Source organism: Protopterus annectens, chromosome 3.part0 (assembly GCF_019279795.1).
Source record: "Protopterus annectens isolate FY-2018-M chromosome 3.part0, PAN1.0, whole genome shotgun sequence".
Lineage (NCBI taxonomy): Eukaryota > Metazoa > Chordata > Ceratodontiformes > Protopteridae > Protopterus > Protopterus annectens.
This window is the reverse complement of record NC_056731.1, coordinates 926,131,586-926,159,051: the sequence shown is the minus strand read 5'-3', so window position 1 is coordinate 926,159,051 and position 27,466 is coordinate 926,131,586. Positions and strand designations below refer to the sequence as shown.

The window sequence follows — 27,466 nt, the reverse complement described above, 5'->3', positions numbered from 1 at the left end:
TCTTGGATCCTTCTTCCCAAACCTATCTGTCTTGGGCCTCAACATTCTACTCCACAGGGTCAGAGAGTCCAAAGTCTCCAGGCTACCCAGCAGGTTATACTCATATCTTCTGATACTTCTCCAGAACATCCCGCTGGAGAAGTCTCTAGGAAAAGAAGGTGCAAAAGGAGGCACTTAGACTCTCCTTAAGAGTTGGTCATCGATTTTGATGAGAGAAGGGTCCACCTAATGATGTCTCCTTTGGAGACATCCTGGAGATCCTCAAGCAAAGAGGTGGCTGGTATACTGACAATCCTTCCCAAGATGAATCGGTATTCCTTGAAGCCTTTGGATCTGGCCCATCTACCTCTTGGGTGACTCCACCTGCCAACGATCTCATCAATTTGATCTCTTGGAAAGTGTGGAAGGAACCTGATTCTGTTGAGCTGATTTCCAAGAGACCAGACTGGATCTTGGCACCACCCAAAGGTAGGGAATTTTTGAGTAAAAGTGTACCAGTAGATGCCATGGATATATCAGCAGCCACAAAAAGGGAACTAGCTGAACAAAGTTCTTCTGTTCATCCTCCTAACAGGGAGTCTAAAGCATTGGACAGATTAGAGAAATGTGTATATACTTCAGCAACCTTTGCACTTGGGTCATTGAATTATTTGGTACACTTCACCAGACTGCAGAGGGATTTGATTAAAGAACTTACCAAATCCCTCTCTGGGATCATAACTTCTGAGGCAGATAGTTCTATTGCCTCACAGTGAGCTATCCAACAATCTATGTCAAAATTTTTCATGAGGCTCATTTCACATGCAGCTGAAGGTACCTCAAAGGTGGTGGGTTCAGGCATTTCCATTAGGAGACATGCCTGGATGACTTTGCGGAGCCCTTCATGTCTTCCTTCTTCAATGCTTCCTTTGATGGAACTTCTTTGTTTGGCACTAAGGTTAAAGACACACTATCCAGGTGTGAGCAGGATGGTAAGACCCTGTCTGCAGTGGGTGTACATTTCTCGACTCCTCAAAGAACCTTCTCTAGGAATCAATGAGGTGGTCAAAAATGTGGTTCAGAAAGTGCCAGGGTCCTTTCCATGATCCATATGGAGATAGTTCCCCCAGGGGAGGAGGGGGGAACTATAATGGAAGACACCACCTTCATGGAAGAGGAGGCCCACAGTACCAAGGATCTAGGGACACGTTCTGTGATAGATCCAACCAGCGCTGCTGATAGGAGGCTCGACTGCCACTTCTGGAGGCAGTTGGGAGTCATTTATCCCTGTACCAGAGAGCCTGTCTAGAGATTACAAAAGATACATGGGTGTAAAGGATTACTTCCAGAGGTTATATAATACCCCCCCCCCCTTAATGGTAAACAAAATTCCTGATGTTCCATCAAGTCAGAGGAAAGAAGCAGCACAAGAAGTAAAAAATCTGCTAGAAAAGAGTCATCCAACAGGTCCCCCAGACCAGAAAGAGTCCATAACTTACTCAAGATTCTTTATACTGCCAAGGAAAATAGGGGACCGGAGACCAATTTTGGATTTCAGCAATCTGAACAAATCAGTTCAATGCATGAAGTTCTGGATGGCCACCATTCAGTCCATTTTGCCTTTCCTGCACAAGGATGACTGGATGTGCTCAACAGATCTTCAGGATGCATGCTATCACATAAAATTGAACAGATTATCTAAAAGATACCTACACTTCTGGCTAGGAGCCAGTCATTACCAGTTCTGAGCTCTGCCCTTTGGCCTCACCACAGCCCTCAGGGTGTTCACCAAATGCATGGCAGTAGTAGCAGCTCACTTGAGATTGCAGGAATTTTGTGTATTTCTTTACTTGGCCGACTGACTCATAACTGCTCTGATCAGGCATCTACTGATAGAAGTACAAGATAATGTACTCCAGATGTGGTCTCACCTGGTAATTACTATCAATCACAACAAATCTCAGCTAGAACCATCTCAAGTATTAAAGTTTATAGGGACCTTGTTCAATACATTATCAGTGACGGCCTCCCTTCCCTTTCCAAGCATACAGGCTATTCACTCAGATCAGATTTTACAAGACCAGACCCACCCCTTCATCCTTCCTCAGCCCAAGGTCAAGTGAAAAAGATTCAAAACTCTTCCCCTATCAGCCTGATTGATTCTCCAAGCCTCAGGGTCAATGTCTGCTGTGGTAGTTTTAGTTCTGTTACTAAGATACCATATGAAAATTCTTCAGTGGACCCTAGTGACTCAGTGGTCTATTCTGCACCAGCCTTTGTCCACCCAAATCAAAATAACTCAGGCATGCAAAAATTACCTCTTGTGGTGGATTCACTCAGATCAGATTTTACAAGGCCACCTCTTCATCCTTCCTCAGCCCAAGGTCATAGTGACCATGGATGCTTCCCAAATTGTGTGGCAGGGCATTTCTTGGAAAAGATAGTCCAAGGCACCTATTCCCCCAAAGAGGCCAACATGGATATCAATGTCCTAAAATGAGAGCAGTACTCATACCATTGCAGACCTTCCAAAACTCTCTTCCTTCTGGGACTATTGCGATTCAGATGGACAATATGTCAGTGGTTTGGTACATCAACAAACAAACAGGAAACAGATCTTACCCTTGTGTCGAGAAGCTCTGAGAATGTGGCAGTGGGTGATCTCATACAATTGATTTCTGATAGCAATGTACATTCTGGGGAAATCCAATGTGATGGCAGACAAGTTGAGCAGATCCATTTTATTGCCCCACAAGTGGTCTCTCAACATGAAAGTGGAGGTAAAGATATTCCACCATTGGGCCAACCTTGCCATGATCTCTTTACATCTCCCCTCAACAACAAGTGCGGCATGTTAGTTGGCTTGATTCCCCCATTTGGGAATCATAGAGAAGTGCTCTCTTCCATGAATGGCCCCCTCAGTCTCCTCTCTGCTTACCCCCCAACTCCTCTAATCCCCAAGTTTCTCCAGAAAGCATCTCAGTTAAAGAGCACAGTCATCCCCATTGCCCCTTTTTGACCTCACCATATTTGGCTCCCCTTTCTTTGGCCTCATCTAGTTCACCCACACTTCCAATCCTTTTGCCTCGCCTGACGCACATGATTCACCCAGACATTTTAGGCCTAAAGTTGACCACATGGTTTATCCACTTCCACTGATAGCTAGACAGCCATTCACATTATGTTATCTTCCAACAAAGCTTCCACTAGGAAGATTTACAGAAGTAAATGGAAAAGATTTGTTTTTTAGGCACAACAGAAATACCTTGACCTTTTTGTCAGCACCAATACCTAATGTTCTTGAGTTTTGGGCTACAATTTTTAATGAAAGGGCTAGCTCCTTGACTTTTAAAGTACAACTAGCTGCTATTTCTAATTTTCATATAAGAGTAAACAATTCCACCTTAGCTTCTTCAAAATTTTGTAAGGCCTTTATAACGGGAACATTTCTTCTTAGACATCCTTTTAAAGATCCATCTCCACCATGGGATTTGAATTTAGTTTTACAAGCTCTGACTCAATCTCCATTTGAACCATCAGTGAAATGTGAGCTAAAATTTTTAACCTGGAAAACTATCTCTTTATTAGCCATAACCTCTGATACAAGAGTCTCCGAACTTCATGCCCTATCTTCTAGGCCTCCTTATTTGATTTTTCATAAAGGTATAGTATCATTATGAACCAACACATGCTTCCTTCCTAAGGTGGTGTCAGAATCCAGCATCAGTCAATCTATCAGTCTTCCAGTTTTCTTTCCAAATTTCATGAACAAAGGAGAATACATGTTATACGTGTTGGATGTTCGCAGTTACATTTCTATTTACATAGAAGAGAAAATTCTAGAAAGTCAGATCAATTATTTGTCTTCATTCCAGAATTAAAACTGGGCAAGCCAGTTACCAAAGTAACAGCCAAGTGGCTAATTGATTGCATGTCCTTTGTCTACAGCAAATTGGGTTTGTCTTTGCCAAAAGCTTTAAGAGCTCATTCAACCAGGTCCATGGCAATTTCTTCGATATTTTTATCCAGATCTTCCATGGGTGATATTTGTGCCTCTGCAACTTGAGCTAATCCTCATGCATTTATTGATCATTACAAATTGGATAAGGTTGCTAGGGGAAGAGCAGCCTTCGGTTCAACAGTGCACAGTAATATCCTTCCTTAGAGTCCGCCTGGGATTCATATAGCTGGGGACTCCATTCCACTTGTTGAGGAACAAAGAAAATTGACAACATCAGATAAAGAAGTTATGTACTCACCATAACATTCCATCTATATGGTCCATTTTTATTCTTCCTTAACTCCCCTCCCTCCAACCCATTACCATTTTGTTTGTGACTTCTGGATGAATGAGAAGATGCTAAGAGTGCCAATGTTCCTGCCTTTGAGCTCCAGATATTGGTTTCTTAAATAATATCTGTTCCTTAGTTTCTATTAAGCAAAAATGTCAGCAAACAAGATCTGAAGTCTGGAGGGGGACTAGGGCATTATGGGTAAGGGAGGACCTTGAGAGTTTTTAGTACCCATGAGCTGTAAAAAGGGGCTGAGTTGGATCTGAAGGTTGGTTCCGACCTCACTTGTTGAGGAAGAACGAAAACTGGCAACACAGATGGAACATTATGCTGAGTATATATTTATTATTTATTTATTTTATTTTACATTTGATTACCAGGAAAATCCAACTGGACACAAGTCCTTTTGCAGCGGAGGCTCGGGTAGAAAAGCTCCACATAGTACATCAAGTTTAACAACATTTGATTAAATATGTATATATAGTGTGTTACAGGTGCAACAATACATAGTTTCTACAAGCCAGATACTTGTACAGTTTTACTAAAGGATTAAATTACAGTCCATGATCATAGGCTAGTGAGACAGATATTAACAACAAAGAGTCCAATTGCAGTGAATAGAGCAAAGAATGAGAGACAGATACAACATTGTACAACTTCATTAGAGTACAAACGTGTTTTTAGGTTAACTGTTCTTTTCCTTTTTTCTTACAGTCTGCTACCTCTGGCTCACCATAGTTCTATTAATATTGTCAAATGCCTGCCTCCCCTTCACAAAACCACACTGATCTATATCTAACAGTTCTGGCATTACCTTTGCTATTTTCCTAGCCACTAAAGACACAAACACCCCACAATCATGGTTTAGAATCAAAATAGGCCTGTCACATGTCTCATGTATTCAAATGAGACACTAAGGCATGGAATGCATTCAAGTCGTTTATTATACCTAAACACATCAGGAGCTGTAACCGAAAAATATAGTTCGAACTTCATATGCTTACTGACTGACATGTTACTTCTAACACACTCACATATGCATCTCCATTCAAGCTTGCACTCACAAAGGATGATTCTACAAAATGGCACTGATCTTGCATGTGCTGAGTAACTTATATATGCATGCTCTCAGACTACAGTGGGTGACTAGGTACAATATACACACTGATCTACAACCTCCCTCTTTTGTTTGGCATGCAAATAGGAGAACAAAGACATTTTGTGAACTAGACAATATATCAACATCTTAACAAACAAAACGGAGTTCATGTCCAAGTCGCTGTGTATTTTGGATTCGGTCTAGAAATTCTACCCGATCTGGTAACATAGAAATTCTGACTGGGTTTAGCAACAGGGACAGTATCTGGGGATTCTTTCACAACTGGAACCTCAGGGACTACATCAAAATTGTTTGAAGGAAGCACACTGTCCTTTTGAATTTGAACAGTTGACACGTCACTCTGGGAATTAGAGTCATTGGCACAGGCAATCTGCTGTGTCATTGGTTCAGAGACAGGTAACACACGTTTTTAATTCCTTCTGAAATTCATTCCTTCAGATTGTATGATGTAAGATCTCGGTTCCTCACAAATGTTCTTCATGATTGCCACTCGGTCATATCCTTTAGATGTTTGCATTCTCACAACTTCTCCTGTAGTATTGGTCTAAGGGATTTACTGGTCTTATCATAGTACAACATTTCTGACTGACATTTTCTTGAAAGTTGAGCCTTAACCACTCTGTTATATTTTGCATTTGTTACTAACAATTGTTTACTGATTGGAGAGTTGTTCTAGTCTGTCTGGACATCAATCTCTGAGCAGGTGAACCAAGCAAGTTGTCTCGAGGAATGTTTCTGAGATTGAGTAAGTCAAGGAAAACATTGGTACCATTTCTCTTGGATTTCTCCAACTGCTTTGCACTCTGAACTGCACGTTCAGCTAAACCATTGGCTTGTGAATACTCAGGACTACTGGTAATATGAACAAAGTCCCAAGACTCAGCAAATTTCTTGAACTGCTGACTTGTAAACTGTGCACCATTGTCAGACATGAATTTGTGGAGACTACCATGGACAGAAAAGTGTCTCTTCAATTTTGTAATGACTGTGCTGGACATCAAGTTAGAAAGCAGGTCAATTTCAAACCAATTTGAATAAAAGTCTACTAATAATAAGTAATGTTCACCATTCCATTCAAAATATCTGCAGCAACCGTCAACCATGATGGTTCAGGAATCTGGTGTAGTTGCAGTAGTTTTTTTGTTGATGCAGTTTGGTGCTGTTGCAGATTGAGCACACTAGAGTTTCCTTCTCTATATCTTTGGACATAGAAGACCAAAATACAATGCTTCTTGCCCTTCCTTTGGTTGAATCAGTACCTGGGTGATCAAGATGCAAAACGTTGATATATTCCTGTTATAATGCTTTAGGAATTACCACATTTGGACCTTTCATGATGATTCCATCTTCCATCATGAGTTCATCTCTGTAAGGAAAATACTGCTGACTGTCTCGAAGTAAACTGGTTTGTCATGTTGGGCATCCTTGACTGATAATGTTTTTCAGCTTCTGGAGAATTGGGTCTGAAGTTGTGTGATTTCTTAGTTCATCAAGGCGTGATGATGAAACATTTCTGACTTCCATGACTTAAAAATCTGTTGTGTAATTTTTATGCTGCTCTGTCATATGTCTGGGTGTGCATGACAAGGCATCAGCAAGGTACAAGTATTTACCCTTTTTATAAACAATATTGAAATTGTACTTTTGAAATTTTAACATCATGCATTGCAATCGAGCTGGGGCTGTATGCATTGGCTTTTTCAAAATTGTCACTAAGTGGTTGGTGATCAGTCTCTATTTGGATAAGTCAGCCATAAATATAATCATTGAACTTCAAACACGCGAACACTACTACCAAAAGTTCTTTCTCTGTTTGTGCATAATGCATCTCTGTTTGGGTTAAAGTTCTTGACTCACAGGCTACTGATATGCCTTCTTGAAGATATTCTGTGCTAAGGCCATACTTTGAAGCATCACAAGAAAGAGTTACAGGTTTGTGAACATCATAATATCTCAATGTGGGTGGACTGGCAATTTTCTGCTTCAGAATATCAAATGGTCTTTGGTGTTGTTCCATCTAGGACCAGTTTACGTTTTTGTGTGTCATCTCACATAATGGTGCAGAAAGCTCACTCAAGTCTGGGGTGAACTTTCCTAAGTAGATGACCATAACTAGAAAACGTTGTAAAGATGAAACATTCCCTGGAAATGGCATTTCAAGAATTGCTGCATACTTAGATGGATCTGGTTGTAAGCCAGAACTGGTAAACAAATGTCCCACGTAAGTAAAGTTTTTCATAGGTTGGTACTAGGCTATTGGCCCTAGGGCCTATGCAAGCCTAGCCATAACAGTTCCCTGGATATTTCTTCCCACAATATTTACTTCTCTGGACCCCAGTCTAGCAGGGCGACTGACATGATCCCCGGGGTGAATTTCCTATCTCCCATCCAATCATCAAGGTTCCTTTTGAAGAGGGCCAAGGAAGTGCTCTGCTTGACATGTATGGGCAGTCTATTCCAGAGTATGGGGAGTCTCTGGGTCAGGAACCTATCCCTCCAGCATGTTTTGTTCATTGTGATGGCAAGGTTTAGATACCTGGAGCGTGTGGCTCTGAGGGACTGGGATTTCTTTAAGTGGAGCATGTCCAACAGCTCAGGGTTTGACATGGCCTTGTATGTTAAGCAGAGATCGCCTCTGAGTAGACTATATGTCACAGAGTATAGCTGGAGTTTTTTAAGATGGTCAGCATATGGCATCTACTTTAGACCTGTGATTCTTTTAGTGAGGTATTTCTGTGGCCTTTCCAGCTGTTGCAGATGTCTTGTGAGGTACATACCAAATGGGGCATTATACTCTATAATGGGTCTAATGAGGGATGAGTACAGTGGGACAATGACCTCCTTTTTTCTGGATGAAAAGCCCTTAGTGATGAGCTGTGCCTCATAGAAGGATTTACTGACTGTTGTGGTGATGTGGTTATCGAAAATGAGACCACTGTCCACCTGTGTCCCTAAGTCTCTCATCACACTTTCAATGTTTAGTGTACTGCCACCTATGTGGTAATTCATGGGTACATGTTTTTTTCCAAAGGGGATAACTATACATTTCTTGGCATTAAGCTTGAGCCCATGGCTCTGGCACCAGGCATCTGTTTCTGTAAGGCCCTTTTGTAGAATATCCACATCATTTGGGGATTCAATAATGGCTCCCAGTTTGCAGTCATCTGCAAACTTTGTTAGCCAGAGTCCCCTAGTGTTGGCCTGTACTTCAGAGAAGTAGATGCAAAACAAGAGTGGTCCCAGGACTGAACCCTGAAGTACTCCACTTGTCACTTGTCTGGAGCTGGATTTGGAGTCGGCTACTTTTACAGTCTGTGTTCTGTCAGTAAGCCAGTTGGCAACCTGTCGAGTGACGTAGGGATTTATGCCCAGCTTAGTAAGTTTATCTATGATTCCAGAGTGGGGGATGGTGTTGAAGGCCTTGGCGAGGTCTAGATAGGCTGTATGGACCACCTTACCCTCGTCCACAGTTCTGGAGACTGATTCGAAGAAGTCAGTCAGGTTCAGGAGAAAAGATCCCTTCACAAACCCAAACTTGGTGGGGTCCAGTGTTTGAAGGTTGCCAGTGTCTTTGTTTATAAGTTCCATGATAATGCGTTCCATGCCCTTGTAGATCAGGCTCGTCAAGACTGATGGGACGGTAGTTCCCGGGATCCAAGGTGGATCCCAACCTTATGGAGTGGGATAACTGTAGCTGTGCGCCACTCAGCGGGCACGAAGCATAAGGTGAGGCTATGATTAAACATGAGACTTAGGTGAGGTGCCAGTTCATTTTGTAGTTCATGTAGTACACAGCCTGGGATGTCATCTGGTCCCATGGATGCTGTATTCTTAGCTTTGGAGAGTGCAGTTTCTACCTGTGTGGCCGTGATTACTGGAATTTGGCAATCTTTTGTTATTGAGATGGGCCCTTTAGGGGGTGAGAGGGGTGTGAAGTTGGCACTAAATCGATCTGCCAGGATATTGGCAATATCCTTGGGATCAGTATATTTAATGCCATTCTGTTGAAGCTCAGAGCAGATCTGAGCATTGCTATTTAGATTCTTGACATAACTATAGAATGCCTTGTGGTTGTCTTTGGAATCTTTGGCAATTTTATTTTCGTAACTAGCTTTTGAGGATTTTATGAGGGATCTCAGCTTCTTACTGAGGCTGGTGAGGGAGTTTTTTGCATCCTGGGATTTTCCTCTTTTCTGCAACAGTTTCTTCCTTCTGATGTATAGTTTGTTTATAGCAGGGGACCACTAGATTGGCTGCCTTTTTTTGGAGGAGAGAATCTTGGTTCTGTTTGGGATGGCACGATTCATGCATGAATGGATGTGCTTGTACAGTGCCTTAGTGTAGGATTCTGCAGTCGAACTTTCAGATCCCATCTGCATGAGTGTCATGAAGTTTCACTTCTGACTTCAGTAGCATGAAGTTGGCTTTGGAGAAGGTTTTTAAGGAGGTTTCCTTACTGGGGGGTGGGGGTGGGATGTGGATGTCAAGGGTGATTTGCTTATGGTCAGACCTGGCCAATGAGTGGGTGACCACTGGTGTGGAGCATCTATCTCCCATGTTGGTAATGACCAGGTCTGGGATATTGGAGCCCCTGGTGGAACAATGGATTAGTTGATCCAGGGTGTTGGAATTTGTGAATTCCTAGAACCGTTGGGAAAAGGAGTTTGTACCTGAGTAGTTTTCCCAGTTAATGGCAGGGTAGTTGAAATCACCCAGTATTAGGGTGTTTGGTTGTATCTTAATATTTTCCAGTATGTTTAGAAAGGTGTAGTGTGAATCTTGGGGCATGGTGGGGGATCTGTAGCAAGCTACAATTTGGATTGCAGTCTTACCTAGTGTTAGTTGTACCTGGAGAATTTCAGATGCATTGTGTTGGGCAACTAGCCTGGAGGTGTGAATATCCTTGGTGAATATGGACACTCCTCCACCTTTAGTGTTTCAGTCTTGGTTTTGTGGCTGAAAAGTGTGGTAAGAGATGTAGCCTGGTATTGCAGGGGTCCTCTCTAGATCCTTGAACGAAGTCTCAGTTACTGCACAGATATCGATGTTCTCCATTTTTAGGAGTGCCTCGAGAGATTGCATTTTGAGGTTTAGACTTCTAGCATTGAGTAGCATTACCTTCAGATTTTGCATGCTTGTATCTGTTATGGTGGTGGTTTTGTCCTTTGAACCTTGCTTAAAAAAGGCACTATAGGGGGTGGCAAGAGCCTTAGCCAGTAACCTGAATCCCAGGGGTGACAGGTGCAGACCATCTCTGGCAAAGCATCGTGGTTTGTCAATCATGTCTTCCCAGGCAGACAGATACTGGATCCCCTTTGAATGACACCAGAAGCTTAGCCAATTGTTGAAGTCAATCATTTTGTCCTTATACTGTGGTATCATTCTGGGCGAAGGCAGGATGCTACTCAGGGCTAGGGTCATACCTGCCTGGGCCACATGATCCGAGAACTCTTCCATGTCTCTCTTCATGTAGTCCAGGGAGGTACGTCTCAAGTCATTCGCTCCAGCATGGACAATGACAGAGTTGCATTTGTACTTGTTGTGGAGTGACATGAGTCCATGTGTTATGTGGCGATCCTGGCACCCGACAGGCAGCTGACTGTAATTTTCTAATTGTTCAGCCTGGTGAGTGGGACATCCATGTGCCTGACTACTGAGTCACCTATGACTAAAGTGTTGGGTACATTGTCTTGCCTTAGGGGCTGTTGTTGGGTGGCACACTAGTGTTGTGAGCTATGTGTCACTTTGGTTGTGACTGGTGTTTGTTTGCGTTTCAGCTTCGGAGGTCCTTGTTTCTTGGGCAGGTTAATGTTAAGGGCCTCCGCATATGTGGGTTTAGTGTTGCTATGTGTGGGTGTTAATGGTGTGGGTTTTGAAGGGCTATGAGTTGCTTGAGGTGTAGTGCAGGTGTTAACCTTCTCCTCTTGACTGTCTACCCCAATCTTGACCGGAGAGAGCTTTGCTTTCAGTTTGGCTATGTAAGTGCATCTCTCGCAGGTTGTAGTGTTGGGTGGTAGGAGGAGAGGGTTGTTTGTGTACATGAGGCAGTTGCCGCATTGCCCCAGTATGCTCAGATTCACCAGGTGGACAGGAGAAATCACCGGAAGCTGACCCTTGGACATGCCTATTTAGGTGCTTTTTTTTGTAAATTATAACAGCTGTTTTCCCTTACCTTTGTAAGGTACTTTGCAATTATAGGCTGTTTGAATGTACATTTTTGAGGACTTCATTTGAGATTTACTTCACGTGCATGGTACAGAACTTTCCTGAGATTTCTATCACGTAGACATACACAAATACCAACACATAAACATACACAAATGCACATAGATACTTATATTTGCATACACAAAAATGACCGATAAAATGGGGTGACAGTCCAAAAAGGAAGTTGTGTTAAATGAAATCATGTGCCTCTATATATATATAGATATATATATATATATATATATATATATATATATAATATATATATATATATATATATATATATATATATATATATATATATACAAGATGTTTTTTGTTGCATATGTGCAGTATAAGTTTTCATTTTGAAAAAGGAAGCGCAAGCATCCACTACACAAAACCAAGGCACTCAAAAGTGTGTTAAATGAAGTATAAGACTGAAATGTTCTGCTGTTCATTGAGCCATAAAATGAAAACTACGAAATGCAGAGCTGTATATGAAATACATAAGCAGCAATTTTGGAATGTGTTATTTGCTATGCTCATTTTACACAGAGGCAGTTGTGCCAGTATTAAACATGCATGTGGTCTGATTAAGCAGGTTCATCTGCCAGGCCGTGCTTACACTTATCAAGGGTATCAGAAGTTGTCGGAGATTTGGGATGCATAGCTATGCTTAATAAGGCCGTTGTGGTAATTAGCCTAGTAAATACCTATGAACCTATGTTTGTCTTCACCATTGCCTCCAACAATAATTTTGTCTACTATAATAGCACATGGATAACCAGAAAATATTTGTTCTATGGCACGTTGAAAGACTTCACTGGCAGAATTGATTCCAAATGGCATTCTTAAAAATCTGCATCTACCAAATGGTGTACTGAATGCAGTTAACAATGAAGATTTGCGATCCAGCAAAATTTGGCAAAAGGAGCTCTGTGCATCTACGACTGAAAAAACAGTGGAATTTGGCATGAGAGTGGCTATCTCTTCTACTGTACGCATTGGATGATGAAGATGCTTAAGTAGTTTAAGTCTTTTGGATTAATACATATTTGAATATCATTATGAGCTACGACCATGAAGAATACCCATACAGTCGGTTCTTCTACTGGAGTAAGGATGCCTAAATTCATCATTTTGTCTAGTTCTGCTTTTACTTTACTCTGCATCACTACTGGATTCTTCTGTGCTGGTCTAACAACTGGGCTTACTTCATGGTTTAGCTTCATGGAATATGTGCAAAACTGTCATTGTTATTTAGACTTATATGATGGACCTCTATTAGATGAAATCAGTCCCATTCTCAGACTGTCTTTGAGGCCTAACAGTGAGTGCAGGTGTCTTTTAACTACATAAAACTGCAAGTCATAGCTGTTTCCAGCAGAATGACATGAAAGAACTACTGCACCATCAATATGAATCTCTTCACCATCATAAGCAACTTGTTTTGCACACTTTGCTGAATCAAGTTTCTCACCAGCTTTTACTTTAGCAAACATTTGTGCTGATATAACATTGCACTTAGACCTAGTGTCTACTTTAAGCTGTACAGGTTTCCCATTGTTTACAGTACAAAATATTTCACTCTTTGCTGACAACTGATTTAACTGTATTAACTGCTTCATCGATCACAGAGACACCATCCACATAGAAAGTTTGCTCACAACTCTTAAAGTTTGCTACAGTCTCTATCTGATCTATTTGCTTCTTCGGATACTGCCTTTTAACATAAGTCTGCAGCACTTTAGACTTGCAAAGCCTTTTGAAATGTTTCCACTTTTTACATTTGTGACATTGTTGACCAAAAGCTAAACACTTTTACTGTTTAGATTCATGAATGCCTCCACAATTGCAACAGTTAACAATGAGATTGGGTGTGGCACTGCCCTTCAGTTTATATTTCTTTTTCATCTTAACTTTCTATTGCACACTGTCAACATTTGCACTAGCAGATACCGCAAATGTGCTTTTCTCATTCGTGAGCATATTTGTATGCTTTTCTGTAATCTCATATATTTGACAAATCTCATTGGCTTTGCTCAATGTTAATTCACTATCTCAAAGCAAAATCTTTCTCACTGTATCATTATTAACACCACATACAAGACAGTCTTTTATTAACTCATCTCATAGATCACCAAGTGCGCATCTTTTAGCTTTACTTAAGTCAGTAATGTATGCTGCAACAGTTTCATCAGGCTTTTGAATTATTTTGTAAAATTAGTGCCTTTCCATTGTAATATTAATTTGAAGGCTACACATTTCTCTAAGTTTATGTTTTAAGCACTCAGGGTCTACCCACATTTCAGCCTGTATCACAATATGGCAGTTCTCCCCCTCCCCTGCATACACAGCAGGTGCATACACAAATAAGCGTTCTTGATCAATGCCTCTGAGCCAGCTAAACTGAAAAGTATAAATTATCTTGTACATGTGTCTTTATCAGAAAAAAAGCAGCCTGTATGAAAATATCATATTCATGCTCAAATACTTGCCACTTCTCTGCAATATTATTATCACACACCAGTGGTTTAGATCTGTGAAATACCTCTGCCATAACAACAAATTGGTTTTAAACATAAGCATAGATCTGGTACTTGTAATTATGCTCAAGTGCACAACAAACTCTCTGAAAATGCTTTATTTTAACACTACAAATACTTTGAACACTCTGGACACTTTGGATTCTTCGAAAAATCTTAGTTACTGCAAAAAAGTCATACATCGCATAACTTTCAGACATTATAGCCTTTTTGAACATTTTAGACACTTTGGAGATTATTTCAAACACTTTAATCATTATGTCGCTATTTCTGACATCTCTAATATCTCAGAAATTATTTTGAACACTTCAAATGCTATGCCACATGTTTGGTGACTGCAAATCATTTAAAACATATTTAAGTACCTTTTGAATAACTGCTGACCTGTATGTGAGTTCGTTCCTGTATATTACTCCACTTCTAACTGTGTGCCTCATGGTTTGCTAGCTGCTTCATCTTCAGATCCCATTCTGACATCATGTCGCATATCTTGCGCATTCAAATGAGACACTGAGGCACAGAATGCATTCAAGTCATTTATTGTACATAAACACATCAGGAGCTGTAACTAGAACATATGCTTTGAACTTCATATGCTCATTGACTGACTTGTTTCTTCTAATACACTCACATATGCATCTCCATTTAAGCTTGCACTCACACTGAATGACTATACAAAATGGCACTGATCTCACATGTGCTCAGTAACTTATATGCACATGCTCCTGACTACAGTGGCTAACTAGGTTCAATATACACACTGAAATACAAGAGTCACATGAAGCTGGATCTGATGAGTCCCTACCATCTTTAGGCATTACAGCCACCAATGCTTTCTTCCAGAATTTGTGTGCTTCCCCTCCCCTTAAAATACTGTTTTTAAAAAAAAAAGAACTTCCAGATCTTTATCACTTTCTTCCCTCCTAGATTCCAAACTTCCACAGGAATGCCATTTATTTCCAGGGACTTTCCTGTAGTTTGGTTATATATCACCATACTTATCTCATCTCCTCCTATCGTGTTAGTAATTGAGCCTCATCTACCTCTAACACTGGCATATTAATTCTTCCATAAACATTTCCATTTAACCCCTACATTACCAGATGAGTAGCCAGCTGGCTCACTGATGTGTCTATGTTTAACCATTGAAGGTTCTTTCTTCGAACCTCTGATGAGCGAACACTAGATCTCGAATGTTCATTAATCAAACATTTACTTTAGTGAATGTGTGAGATGGGGAAAGTAACTAGTTGGCCAACATTTCCCTGTCACACACACAGTATTTCAAACCCACAGTGGGGAAAAGGGGAAATTCCTGATGTTGTCCAATTACTTGCCCTTTTCCCCATGTAGTGCAATCTCAGAGTTGATATATATAATTAATCTACTGCAGACCGGGTTAACGCAGATAAATGACTGGGGCCAAAGCCACGGATTAAAGTTAAATGCAAAAAAATACATTATTATTACCTTTGGGAAAGTCTTAACTGAAGAAGCAGTTCCCTGTAATCAAGAGTATTCTCTTAGCAAACACCTCTAACATCTTTGCAGACTTCCTCTAAAGTAGCAAATATAAATTTATTAAAGCCTTAAAATGTGAAAAACAACAAAGATGAGCTCAGGATACCCTTGTTGTATTTTAATAAGCACTTTCGTCCTGAATAAAGGACTTAATCAGATTCTGATGAAGTCCTTTATTGAGGACGAAAGTGCTTAATAAAATACATCGATGGTATCCTGAGCTCGTCTTCTTTGTTGTTTTTCATGTTTTATTACTCGTTTGTGTGGTCAATTCATTTTTTAATTTATTAAAGCCTTCACATGAGTTGGTATGCTTAAAGGGGCATTATTGTTGTTTTTATTCTTAATATACTGTCACACTTGCAAGATGTTTGTCTTGTGAGAATCTATAAAAGCTCCATATTTACAGTAATCTGTGAACTTGGTGAGCAGAGGTCTTTACCATTAGCCTTGACTTCTGAGAAGTGGATGCTAAACAGGAGTGATCCCAGCACAGAGCCCTGAGATACTCTATTGGTGACCAGTCTCTTAATGGAGATGGTGTCACTGATCCTGACGTCTTGGCTCCTGTTTGTGAGCCAGCCAGCAATCCATCAAGTTATGTAAGGATTTGCACCTAGATCACAGAGCTTATCAACAATGCCTGAGTGGGGTATTTTATCAAATGCCTTAGCCAGGTCAAGATACACTATATGTATGACCTTCCCTTAACAAAGCCAAATTGGGGTGGGTCCAGTGTCCTTATTTATCATTTCCATGATAATTCATTCTATAGCTTTGCACATTGGGTTTGTTAGACTGATGGGTCTGTAGTTCTCTGGGTCAGCTGATGATCCACACTTGTGGAGGGGAATGACTGCTATAGACCACCTTTCATTTGGAATGCAACATGTTTCAAGGCTGTAGTTGAAGAGTGCCTCAAGTTGTCCTGATAGATCATGCTTTAGACTATTAGACTATTCAGAAGGCAACCCCGGATGTTGTCAGGACTCATGGAGGTGGAGTTCTTGGATTTAGTGAGTGCTGCCATAGCCTGATCCCTGCTGATATCTGAGAAAAGTATGTTGGAGAGGATTTCACCTGGTGGAGCTGGCAAGGAGAGTTTGGAGTGAAGGTGAATTTATCAGCCAATAGATTTACTGTTTCACCCTGATCAATGTATGTGGTACAGTTCACCATTAGTTCAGCACACTGTTGTGTGTTACCTCTAAGGTGCCAAAAACAACTGAAGAAGGCCTTCTGATTGTCCTTATCCTGTGAAGCTATCCTGACCTCATAGTTGGCCTTGTTGGACTTAATTAGACCTTTTAGTTTCTTGTTTAGTTGTATAAGAAAGCACTTGTCTTTAAGAGAATTTCTTTTTCTGATTCTGACCTTGAGTTTTTTGCTTTTATTGTATACCCTGCTTAGGTGAGGATTCCACCACTGGGGTATTTTTTTAGTGTTTGTTGAGTTTATTTCTTGTAGGTATGGCAGCCTCTATGCAGCCATTCACACGTTTGTATAGTGACTCTTTGAATAATTCTGCATAGGTAGCTGTGGTCTTGAGGTTGGGGGAGCCTTGAATTTTGACAAACAGTCACATATGATGTAGTTTGCCTCTGAATATCTCCTAACTGTTACTGGTTTATAGGTTCATAGGTAAGTACTAGGCTAGCTGTCATGGACCAGTTTAAGCCTAGCCAATTTACCTTAATGCGAATCAAACCCTGTACCTCTTGTTTGTGATGTAAATACCTTAACCATTATTCCAACCCCCAACCCCTTTAACTGGATTTTCTAGGTTGATTTTTTTTCTTCAAGTGAGATAGCTTTGCAATTTGACCTCACTAGTGAGGAGATGACTTGAGGGAAGTGGGGTGGTACAATGCTCTCCCATGCTGGAAAGTACCAAGATAAAGTATGTTTGATCCTCTGTTTGGAGTATGCACTAACTGTTCCAGGGTATTTGTGTTAATAGAGCCTAGGAAGGATTGTGCCTGAGTTTGAGGCAGTGTACATTTCCCAGTCTATACAGGGGTAGTTAAAGTCACCCATGATTAGGGTGTTTGGTTGGATGGTGAGTGCCTCTAACAGGTTTAATAAAAGTTGTGAGGCACTAGGGGCATAAATGGTGACCTGTACCTAGCCATGATATGGTGAGTGACCTTACTGTGGTGACTTGCACATGGATGAGCTAAATGGTATCTTCCTGTATAACCAACCTGGCTGTATGTTTGTTGCTAACATAACTCAAAACACATGGCTAATGACATGCTTCAGATTCCATCCCTATGGGGCCTCACAAACCCAACCTCCTAAAGTGCTATATTATCCCTAGAGCCGGCTATACCATAGACTGCATCAAGCCTTAAAACACCAGGTCAGCACAATCCACAAGGCCAATGGTTGCATCATGGCAGCTTCTCTCAGCTGCTGGAGGATGTGATACCTGACTCCTTCCAATCTGTCAACCACATGAATGGATACCACAGGCTCTCTATTGAAATATTGACACTTGAAATGCAGAAAAGTTTAAAAAAAACACAGGAGAAGAGTGAATCTCAAACATTATTATTCTCCTTAAAACTTCTTTTTGCAGGGGGGCAAGCTCCCTCTGCAAGCTCCCCACACCCACCAAACTTATGTATACCAACTCTGAGATTGCCATACCGCAGAGAAAATGGAATATTCTGAGAAATGGCACCTCAGACTTAGAATATACAAGTATGATCTTTCAGCCATTCAGTCTCAACATTTCAGGACTCATTATTGCAGGTCCCAACATTTCAAATGGTTACCTATACCATCTCCCATGACCCTTGATTATATGATAGCATTGGTGTCACCTGACACTGTGCTCCACCTCACCAATGCAAATGATGATGACTGTGTCTTGGCCACTCTCTATCCTTGTGGGTAAGGTAATGTCTGATACACATCAAGGTCAGTCGATGCATTGTTTTGCATAGCTTAGGTGAAATATTGTTGTTGCTGTTTCTTTTGGCTTATTTCGGTTAGGGGTCGCCACAGCGGAACTCCGGTCCGCTAATGTTTGGTAGTGGATTTTTATGTGCCGAGTTACCAGCCCTGATGCACAACCTTCAATGAAGGCATGCCCATTCACGCATACCTCCACACAGAAGATGTTCTAGCTGAGAATCAAACACGACAACGTCTTGCTGTGAGGCGACAACGCTACTGCAGCACCACTTCAAATTTCTGGTATGTACAGCAGTGCACCACCAGACTATCCAAGTAGCGAAAGCGTCCCTAAGAAGTAAAGTACATGCTCAACACTGTTTCTTGTCCATGAATGTGCAGTTTTGTAAGCCATCTCAGCCATGGTCTAGAGGCTTTATTTAGGGTTGCCATCTATGATTCCAAGGCATGTCCAGCATCACCTATAACACAGAACAGTGGATACCATTATATGTGGCCTGCTGCCTGCCTGAATATAAATTACCTGAATGTCACATGGATATATTGCATATATTACTTTGATCATTATATTCCATTTCATGGAGTGGAATCCCTTCCATTTGATGTACTGGACACTATGTGGAACACAGGGTGCCTTAACAGGGATGTGTATGCAGTCAGTGGCTCCCATGACCTTGTGTAAATGGATAATGGTGTAAAATGCTCATACAGTGTTGGTTATCTCCTGTGTTGTCCACAGAAATCATACATGCTTCCCCACATGGGGCAACATCATTAAAGGAACATGTAGGATCCACAAGGCTGATGTCCTCAAAATTCTTAGTGTGTCCCCTAACAGAATCTGAAAGATCCTTGTAGCAAGGATGAATAATGCTGCACATTTCTTGGAGTCCACAATGATGGGCAGTTCATGCATCCACCTTGAATTCATGTGTGGGTGACACATGTCAGCTAGTTACCTTATGAGCTCTCTGTCCACGCTGTAGTGACCAACAATGTCCTGGTTATGCAGGTGATGATTTCTTAGCAGCTGGCAGATGAATCAGTATCTCTGAGTGTGACAACATGCAGCATCATGGATAATAGCTTCACAACTGGCCACTTATTATTCAGCTGTAGCTGCCAATATCACTTACATGTGTGTCACAGATTTAGCTCCCGTACACAGATGATTCCTAAAATTCAGAATGGATGACCAGCACAATGCATACTGCTAGCTTTATGGATCTCTAAATCACCCTGCTTGTTTCCTGTTGTCATATGATAAGAATGAGGCTCATTTGCACGTAGACCTTCATTTGCATATCCTTATGCAGTCACTTATTTACCTCGCATACAACACTATTTCTCCAATTCTGAATTACCTCCTCCTTGTGCATTAGCACTGTTCATGCTGTTTTGCTTAATGCTCTGTGCTGAATGTCTTTCAATATCCCCAGATTCATTAAAATAATTTATTGCCTACATACCTTTATATGATATACTGTAGTAGAAGAAATACCTTATCAGAAGTGGGCAAGAAGCATTCATTTTGATCTGATAGGGTGATTCAAGTTATTTAATAGTTAAACGCCATACTTTAAATTACAGTCCAGGAAAATGTCTCATTTTTTTGTCCCTTTTATTCTTGACAGAATCAGAAAGAATGGAAGACAGGGATCTTCTGCTGAAGATAATGAAGCCACCCTGCTAGCTTGTTAGCACTTTTATTTAATGAATTAAACAGAAATGTCTTTCGGCTTTTCCTGGTTAGGGGTCGCCACAGCAGATCACCAGTCTGCTAATGATCGGCAGTAGATTGTAATGGTGTTGAGTTGCCAGCCTGGCGAAGGAACACCCACACATGCACGCACACACCTACCTGCATGTCTTTAATGTTCACTCACACAGGGAGGACATGCAGATTCCGCACAGAAGGCCCTCCAGCCAAGAATCGAACCAGAGAACCTATTGCTGTGAGGTAACAGCGCTAACCGCTGCACCACCGCGGCCTCAGAAAGTAAAACAGAAATTATTTCCATTATTTTGGTTGTAAGGTCCCCATGATCAAAAGCAATAATAAAGCCACATTTCAGTTTGCTTTCACAGATTTTAACATCATCATTCAGCTGTCTTTCATAACTACAATGCAATGTGCAGTGTTATTTATTTATTTTATTTTTGATTTGTTGATGGTATAATATCCTGAGCCAAAAGGACTGACAAAGCACAAACTGAACAGACAACAGCAAAGTATAAGCAGAACAACTGATAAATTGCAAACAATAAAGCCATAAGTATGAAAACAGTGATCCATGATGTATACAATACAAGGCATTTACTTGCAGAGATATATGTACTCAAACTCAACCGAACTGAAAGGCAGCATGATTTATGATAGCAGCTGTCATTTCAATAGTACAATCATTGGCAATCGCATTACTAGAAACCAAAAAAAAAAAAAATTAATTAAACTGATCATAAATGTAAACACAAACATGTTACATTTGAGATCAAGTAAAATAATGAAAAACTTTGTTTTTTATGTGGGGGGCTCTACCTCCATACCCCTTGAAATTAAATATACTAACTCCACAATCACATAATCATGGAGAAAGGAAAATGTCTAGATATATGATAGAATGTGACCAGTTTCACCAGCAAGGAAAATTGGTAAAATTAGCTGCATGTGTTAAATGCATGCCGTGACCAAACCAATGGCAATGTGCATAATTTATGTATGTATATATATATATATATATATATATATATATATATATATATATATATATATATATATATATATATATATGAGTTTATGTCTAGTGCTCAAACATCTTAAAGAGCAAACCTATTTTTTTCCTAGAGACAGGCCCTCCTGTGCCCCTAAACCGTCTTTTACTTTTATATATATATATATATATATATATATATATATATATATATAATATATATATATATATATAACTCTAAATCACACTGCAGTGGGGAAAGAGCAAATTCCCACCCTTACTGTACCCATTCTTCACCTGAATACCAGCAATGTACAAAAAGCCTATTTTTAAATTCAGACTTTTTAACCAGTATTTAAAGTGCTTGCATTTTTGGTAGGTTGAGTACTTAAATTTAACCTAATATATATATATATATATATATATATATATATGTGTGTGTGTCCTACCAATAGTCAAAAGCAAAATATTGAACCACATTTTGTCAATCCCCACATTTGGTTGATCTATGAAGATCAAACGGCACATCAAAGCAAAACAGAAACAAAAAACATGTTTTTTTGCATGTGGGCAAGCCCTGCTGCACCCCCCTACACCTTCTGCTACTTATATATATATATATATATCAACCATATCTCTCAACCATCCATCTCCAAATTGAGGAACACTCGCCCTCATAATGTGAAACAAATGGGCAAAATGTGGAACACATACGAATGGCTTATTAACAACTTCAACTAGGAAGGTCATAGGATGGTTAAAATATGCTGGTTTTACTTATAAAGAAAATCTTTTAATGAATTAATATGATTTCTATTTACCATGAATTTCACTTAAAAAAATTCCTAACACTGAATGTGTGACAGAGTCTTTCAATGAGGAACTTTGAGGAACATGAACTTTTTAAGCCCACAAATGAGGTACGTTCCTCGTAATGAGGTACACTTGAGAGGCATCATATCAACTCCAAGATCACACAATAGCTGGAAAAGGGCACATTGCCAATACTTGCTGTACTTCAACACTTTGCAACAGAGACTAAGTAATGCTGGCACTCTGCAATCATATACCTGTTCGATCACTTGTGCCGATATTACATATGTTTGATATTCTGAACATTCTGCCAAAGGGAGAGTTTAAATATAAATGTGTGTGTTTTTATCTATCTCTCTCTCTCTCTCTCTCTCTCTCTATATATATATATATATCTATTTGGTTCTACCTGACTTCGTCGACAGCGCAGAAGACCGACATCGGAATCCGGAGCTCCAGAAGATCGAAAGTGAAGAAGACCGACGCGAATCGCGAGTGGCAGAACATCGACAATGCAGAAGACCGACACGACGGATGACAACACCAACGCCGAGGATGCCGACATGGGGAAAGGCTGTGTGAGTATGCGGTAGTGACGGACGTTAGGGTGCGAGGCAGGTAAGTGTGGAGATTGACGGTCTGTGGGGATAGGGGTGGGTTAAGTGAGTTAGGGTTAGGGAGCGATAGGGGTGGGTTAAGTGAGTTAGGGTTAGGGAGCGATAGGGGTGGGTTAAGTGAGTTAGGGTTAGGGAGCGATAGGGGCGGGTTAAGTGAGTTAGGGTTAGGGAGCGATAGGGGCGGGTTAAGTGAGTTAGGGTTAGGGAGCGGGTAGGTAAGTGTGCGATAGTGACGGACCTTAGGGTTAGGGTAAGGTTTAGTGTGGGCTTGTAAGGATTTTGGTGTGCTTGTGTTGTGTGTGTGGTTTGTGGAATGGGGATGTGTTTTGTTTTAAATTGTTATTGTGGTGTGTGCAGTGTATGGGGTTTCGTGTTTGTGTACCGTCGGTTATTTCGTTGTCGGTTATGTGTGGTTTCGTGTTTATGGACTGTCGAATATGTGGTGTCGGTGATGTGGTTGTCGGTGTTGTGTGGTTTCGACTATGTCAGGTAGAACCATCTATATATATCTGTTTATATATATATATATATATATATATATATATATATATATATATATATATATATATATATATACATACACACATATACACATAACTATATATATATATATATATATATATATATATATATATATATATATATATTTATACACACACACACACACACACACACACATACATATACATATATATATATATATATATATATATATATATATATATATATATATATATATAAAATACATCAGGATCATTAAAGTTTTTGTTATATTTTCATTTTTTATGCTCTAAAATGGATGTTATTGGGATTGTCATGCTGACATGGTTTTGATGATTTTTTTTGCTTCTCAGTCTGTCCTCCCAGTATGAGGTTTGGGTCCCTATAATAATACATGACCTAGATCCTATAATGAATGTAATGTAAATGAGTTTTTTATTTTTCCTCACTTAGTTGCAGTGACAGTACTCTGAACCACTGAGTCAGTGCTTCTTTTTGACTAAATTTATTCGATCTGTTCACTTTGACCTTATAAAAGACTTTCTTGATCCTTTTACATTTTTTTCAATCTACAAAATGAGAAAAGCATGGATCTGATGTTGTCAATTTTCATTCTGTCCTCAACTGATGGGGTGGGATCTGATCCCTTGGATCCAGCGGAGCCGCTGCTAAAGCTCTTGGCAACCAAAAACTTTCGAGCTTCTCCCTTATCCAAAATGCAGCAATCTCAGTTACCTCAGATTTGGTTTGCAGCTTCAAGCAAAAGATGTGGTCTTCCATCTTTCTTGAGTTTTCTTCAGATGTGTGTCATTTTTTTGTATTCCTTACTTAAAAAAAAATTCTATTCCTGTCCCTTACCCACATTTATATACTTCTTGTTGTTTCTGACCTTCTTCTGTCTTTCGTATGTTTTTTGTACTCCTTAGATACTATTGTTAGTATCTTCTTCTCTTCTACAACACTTTTATATCTCGTTTACCATTGTTGGTATTTCCTTCCCTCTCTCTTTTTTTTCTGTATATTCCCCGATCTAAAAAAACAAAAAAACAAAAAAAACTTTCTTTGTTCTGTTATCTTTTTCTTGTCAATAAATTTTTGACTTAATGATGGCAGATAAACCAGCAGGATTTAAAAAGTGTTTGAAGTGTGGGCACAACCTGCTACTGTCTGGTGCCCACACACTTTGTGTCTATTGTGTAGGCCCTCTCCATTTACAGGAGGACTGCTCTGTACACCATAGCATTAATCCTTGCACGTTAGAAGAATGCAAGAATAAGCTGATACTGAAAGGTCTTCCTTCTTTATTTGGAGGGGCTATATTGGAGGGTTCTCCCTCTAAGAGAAAAACCATGGAAACCTCTTGTCCGAAGTCATCTTCCTCCTCCTCAGCTTCGGACTTCTCAAGAAAGAGGTCTCATAAGGATCCAGTCTCAACTCTGGACCCAAAAAAGGCAAAAATACAGGATAATGCTAAGGGAAAAAATATTTGATCTGAGCCTCCTAAGTCGGATTCAATGAAGACAAAGCTGTCGGATCTGACTTTTTTGGATCCAATGCAATCTGAACCTGACTTTTAGATGACAGGCAAGTTACTTCCTAGAACGAGGTACTCCCCATCACTGAATCTGGTCCATGACAGGGTACCTTCTCCATTTTTAGAAAGACATAGGTCTCTCTCCATATACTGCACTCATTCTTCCAGAAGCCTTACAGAAGAAGATGTGGAGAGATGGTGAAGAAGATTCTCTTGGTACAGAGATAGATTGGTGTTCCTTCAGTTCCTACCCCTCTGGGTCAGGAGATTCATATGTCTGATACTCCCCCTTTAAAGATTCCTCCTCTGACTTCTGTTGCTTCAGAGGTTTTGGATCTGAGCCATCTTGATCTGTGTGGCTCAGATCCGAGGATAACTTTATCCTCAGATCCAAGATCTTCTCTGAGAGCTCCAGTCTTGTCAAATACGGAGAGCTCTCAGAGCTGTAGTCTGCCTGTCAGATCTAAGGTGCTGCCTTTGACTTCAGAGCCATTTCTGCACCTTGGAGCCTCGGCACTGGACAGCTCGGCTCTGGCTTCCATCTCGGAGGTGTTGCCCTCGGAGCAGGGGAGGCCTACGACTCAGAAGCTTGTCTTCTCAGATCTGACATCCTCTCTGTCTCTCTCTCTCTCTCTCTCTCTCTCTCCAACCTGCTCTGCCTTTGAGGCTGTGAAGAAAGTAATTTCTGCCTCAACAGTTCTGACACATCCATCCTGCTCGGATCCTAAGATTTCTCCCATGATGTCTTAGTATTCAGAGCCTCACCATCTCCTTCCACAGGGACAGCCAATACCAAAACCCCAGGCTGCTGTCCAGGGAGTTGTAATATCCTCTTTAGATACCTCCCCAGAGCACCCCACTGAGGATATCTTTAAGAAGAGGACATATAAGAGGAAAAACATAGACTCCCTGTAGGAGTTCATCACTGAAGACACACATTTTGATGAAGGTGAAGTGTCCCCATGATCACCTCCTGAAATTGTGTTGTTTGAAGGCATCCTAGAAATTTTTAAATAGAGAGGAGCATCCCATAAGTTGAGCAAAGCATTTTTGAAAGACACTGTACTCTTAAGGCCCCCCTTTAAAGATCCTGGTCCCCCTTGGGAGCTAAACCTTGTGCTGTAGTCCCTTACATAATCTCCTTTTGAACCCTCAGCTACATGCAACCTTAAATATCTTTCATGGAAAACAATTTTCTAAGTAGTCATTACCTCTGCCAGAAGAATTTCTGAGATCCAAGCATTGTGCTGAAAACCTCCATTCTTGATTTTGCATAAAGACAGAGTTACCTTACGTACCAACCCATCATTTCTTCCAAAGGTAGTATCAGAATCCAATATAAATCAGTCTATTAATTTGCCAGTATTCTTTCCCAAATTTTCTAACAAAGGCGAATATGTGTTTCATTTATTAGATGTTCATAGACAGTTGTGTTTTTACTTATACAGGGCAAAAAACTTTATCGGAAATTCTGACCAATTATTTGTTTCATGTGTAGAACCAACATTAGGTAAACCAGTTACCAAAGTTACTGTCTCTAGATGGATTACAAATTGCATTTCCTTTGTGTATAACAAATTGGGCATTGCTCTAACAAAACCTGTTTGAGCCCATCCCACTAGTTCCATGGCAACTTCCTCAGTTTTTCAATCCCGAGTAAACATGGGATAATATTTGTGCAGCAGCTACTTGGGCTACTCCCCATACCTTTATTACTCATTACAAGTTAGATTTGGTCTCCAGAGGAAGGGTATCTTTTGGTTCTGTGGTGCTCAGGAATATCCTTCCTTGAGTCCACCCCTGAAATTAGGTAGCTGGGGACTCTGTCCCATCAGCTGACAGGATGAAGAGTGACAACATCAGATAAAGAAGTTATGTACTCAGCATAACATTCCATCTGTGTTGTCCATTTTCATTCTTTCTCAATGTCCCTCCCACCAACCTCCATCCATAAGGCTTCTGGAAGAATGAGTGTTTAGAGGACTACATGGCCTTATTATTTACATAAACTCCAGATATATCTTCTCCATGATGACTTCCATCTTTACTTTCTACTAAGGCAGCAAACAAGATCTGAGGTAATTGGGGTTGTTGCATTGTGGTTAAGGGAGAAGCTTGAGAGTTTTTGGTTGCTAAGAGCTTTAGCAATGGCCGATTCGGATCCAGGAGATTGGATCTGAACCCATCAGTTGAAGAAAAATGAATATGGACAACACAGGTGGAATGTCATGGTAAGTACATAACTTCTTTTGTATTACAAGTTCAAAGATGTAGTCCTTCACAAAATTCAAACCTGCTACACACACTTGAAGTGTGGGAAAGTTGTAAACTTTACTCTGTCATGAGTGACTGAAAAGATCAAATCTAAGTGGTATTAAGATATGGGACAGCTGCCTTTGATTTTGTTGTTAAACAGATAAAAGGAACATTTCATTGGCCAGAAATGAGGCTATTTATCCGTCTGTTTATGGAGTGTTACAATGAGACAGTGACTCAGTCCTGTGCTTAAGTTAAATATGTCTACATATTTTGGTTGAATATTTTATATGTACATTATTTTCAGCAGTTGTGCACCTTTTTTGCATATCTATCTATCTGTCTATCTATCGGTATGAAATTTCTTGCAAAACAATCTTAAATGTTCCAAGATTTTGGATTCCCTGCACCCTTTATCTTGAGTTAATAGATTATTCTGTTTCTAGCAATTAAGAGCATAATGCT

General features: G+C 40.3%; 1 protein-coding gene across 2 annotated transcripts in view; it reads left to right on the top strand.

Annotated features, from left to right (window-relative positions):
* Positions 1-27,466, top strand: part of LOC122796630 (leukocyte elastase inhibitor-like) — a 238,703-nt gene that overhangs the window by 33,364 nt on the left and 177,873 nt on the right. The gene's annotated exons all lie outside the window — the stretch shown is intronic.